At 46.9% G+C, this 3,395-nt stretch overlaps 1 pseudogene; it reads right to left on the reverse strand.

Moving 5' to 3' along the window:
- Positions 1–1,282: 1,282 nt before the first annotated feature.
- LOC117097278 lies at positions 1,283–2,172 on the reverse strand (annotated as a pseudogene).
- Positions 2,173–3,395: the final 1,223 nt, after the last annotated feature.

Here is a 3,395-nt window from a genome sequence, read left to right on the forward strand (position 1 = left end):
TCAATTTCATACGTGAATAAGTCAATGTCAAATGGTAGGAGGAGGAGGAGGGGGGCCTGCCATGTTTTCCTAATGCCTCTTAAATGGGTTCAAGCGATTCTCCTGCCTCAGCCTCCAGAGTAGCTGGAACTAGAGGTATGTGCCCCCATGTCCCGCTAATTTTTGTATTTTTAATAGAGACAGGGTTTCACCTTGTTGGCCAGGCTGGTCTCAAACTCCTGACCTGAGGTGATCTGCCCACCTCGGCCTCCCAAAGTGCTGGGATTACAGGCATGAGCCATTGCGCCTGGCACATATATGTATTTCGTGTGTGTGTGTGTGTGTGTGTGTGTGTGTTACAGGGTCTCACTCTGTCGCCCAGGCTGGAGTACAGTGGTGCAATCTCAGCTCACTTCAACTTCTGCTCAAGTGATCATCCAGTCTTAACCTCCCAAGTAGTTGCAACCATAGGTACAAGCCACTATGCCCAGTTGATTTTTGTATTTTTTGTAGAGATGAGGTTTTAACATGTTGACCAAACTAGTTTCTAACTCCTGAGCTCAAAGTGATCCACACGCTTCAGCCTCACAAAGTGCTGGGATTACAGGAGTGAGCCATCGCACCCAGTCACATTTTTGTACTTTTTTTTACAGTTGCCTGAAATTTTGGCAGGGAGCACTGATTTTTCCATTATAGTAATTCTATAATGTCAGTTCTACAAGGATATAATTTCATACAATAAAAGCCACCAATTTTAAGTGAGTATTTTGTTGAGTTTTGACAATTGTATGCAGTTATATAAATAACCACCATAACAATAGTAATCCAGAATGTTCCCTCATCCCAAAAAATTTCTCTCCTGCCCCTTAGCAGTCAATCTCTTCTCTCCACTATCAGCCCCTGGCAACCACTACGCTTTTTCACTTTTGTTTTGAATTTTCTAGAATTGCATGCAAATGGAATCTACATTGTGCCTGGCTTCATCCTAAACATACTATGTGTTGTTGTTGTTGTTGCTGTTGTAAGTACATGTGTATAGTGAGTGAAGAGGGTAACAGAAGTGAGAGAGACAGTGCTGTGCACAGCTTGTATAGGCTTGAAGGTTGAATGCCACACAGAAAGACCCAGACACACAGACAGACAGTTCACCCAGCAGGGCAGGTTGGGCAGCATTATGGGGCTTATAAGACTTGGTTGATCAGTGAGAACTGGCGGAAGGTCTGGCCCAGGGCTGGAGGCACCAAGGCACCCTGGAGACTCCCTGATCCAAGGTCCCAGGTGGTGGTGGTGGTGGCAATGGGGCTCAGCTCCCATCATTCAAGGCCTTGCAGGCAAACTCAGGTGGCACGGAGGCTGTGCGGTGTGCATCTGGGCTATGGTATTTCAGCTGCATCTGCTCCACCTGCTGCTGTGTTGGATGCTGCACAGGCTCCCAGGGACATGGATGCTCATGTTCTGCTGCACAGCATGAAGCCAGTCTGGCCACAGGGGTGGATGGGGACCATGCAGTCGGTGTAACCCACCATGGTAACTGACAGAACTGCCGCATCTCCTTATAAGGTGCACTGCAGCCACTGGTGCTCTCCCTGGCAGCAGAGAATTCCATCCTCTGTGAGGGCCACCTTCATCTGCTGATAATAGGCTTCCTTGAAGAGGCTTTCAGCCGGGCCCATGTAGTCTGAGAAGTCAGTGACAATATCGAAGGCATCCTGGTTCTGTTTCATGAACTCAAAACCATCACCCACATGAAGAGTCAACTTTGAACTAGAGTAGCAATTGGCCATGCCTGGCAGGAACTCCTTAGAGGCTTGGATGACATCCTTGTCAATGTCACACTGGACCACAAGACTCCATGGAGAGGTGCTTCCCCACCTCATGCAAGACACATATCTCTGCCCGCTATGATCGTGGTTGGAGTGGCTTTCATGGGTTGGGGTGGCTGCAGAGAGGCAGGATGGCTACCATCTCCTGGCAGGAGTACTCATCCCTCTCTGTGCTCAGAATGATGCCATCCAACACCAGCACATTGCTGTAGGTTTTACTGCAGAAAACAAGGAGGTTCTGGTAGTGCGAGTGCTGGTCGTGGAGCAGAGACAAGGCCTGCCTGGACCACAGGCTGCACGTCTGGTGGAACCAGCCCTCGGGGATGGCAGTGAGGCCAGGGGCAGCAGGGGCCTTATGGTCAGGCTCCATGGCAGGCAGGCAATGTGGGGTACGGACCTGGGACTACAGGCCACGTGGAGCCACAGCACACTGGGACCGGCTGCATCATACTTTTGAACTCCATTACTGCTGCTTTTAGTGGTAAATCATTTCTTTTGCATTGCTGTTGAGTAGTATCATATTCCATTGTAACTACATACACTGGTGTGTTTACCCATTCACCGGGTGATGCGCCTTTGTGTTGTTTTGTGATGAATAAAGCTGCTATGTGTGGACATATGTTTTCATTTCTTTCGGATAAATAGCGAGGAGTGAGATCACTGGGTCAAACAGTAAGTGTGTGTTTAACTTTGTAAGAAACTGGGAGCTGTTTTGACACAGCGGTGATACCATTGGAACAGCCACCAATCACGTAGGAGGGTTCCGTCTGCTCCAAATGTTTGCCTACACTTGGTCTTGTCAGTCTCTCTAGATTTAGCAGTTCTACTGGGTGTGTCGTGGCATCACATGGTGATTTTACTTTGCATCAACAAATATGTTGAGCATCTTTTCATGTACTCGGCTGCCACTCAGATATCTTCTTTGGTAAAATGTCTGTTCAGATCTCTCGTCTCTTTTTAACCAGGTTTTTCACTTCTCAACATTGAGTTGGTCTCCATAACCTCCACCACCAGATGGGACTTTCATTATTATGTTATATTGCAGAACAAAGGGGACTCTGTAGATGTGTTTAAGATTAAATAGTCAGCTGACCTTAACATAGGAAGATTATCCTGGATTATCCAGGTGGGCTCAGGATAATAACATGAACCCTCAAAAGCCAACAGGGAAGGCAGAGAGATGCAAAGCATGAGTAGGACTCCACCCTCCATAGCCAGCTTGAACCCAGGGAGGACCACATGGAAAACATAAGAATCAAATGAATTCTACCAACAACCAGTGAACTTGAAAGAGGACCTGAGTCTCAGATAAGAACCAAAGCCTGGTGGATACCTTGATGTTAGCCTGGTCAGACCCTCAGAGGAAAACCCAGCCACATCATGTTGGAAAACCTGTAAGATAAGACACGGTTGCTGTGTTAAGCCCCTAAATTTGTGGCAGTTGGTTAACTAGCAGTAGAAAAGTAATACACCATCTCTTTATTAAAAGTAAAAAGAAAAAGAAAAGAAACCCACGAAAGTTGAGTTAAGAGATCCATAAATTTCAGCACAACTGAGAGTGCATATTCCTTTGTGGAACTGAAGTATTTACAC

Source organism: Trachypithecus francoisi, unplaced genomic scaffold, assembly GCF_009764315.1.
Source record: "Trachypithecus francoisi isolate TF-2019V2 unplaced genomic scaffold, Tfra_2.0 Lachesis_group15, whole genome shotgun sequence".
Lineage (NCBI taxonomy): Eukaryota > Metazoa > Chordata > Mammalia > Primates > Cercopithecidae > Trachypithecus > Trachypithecus francoisi.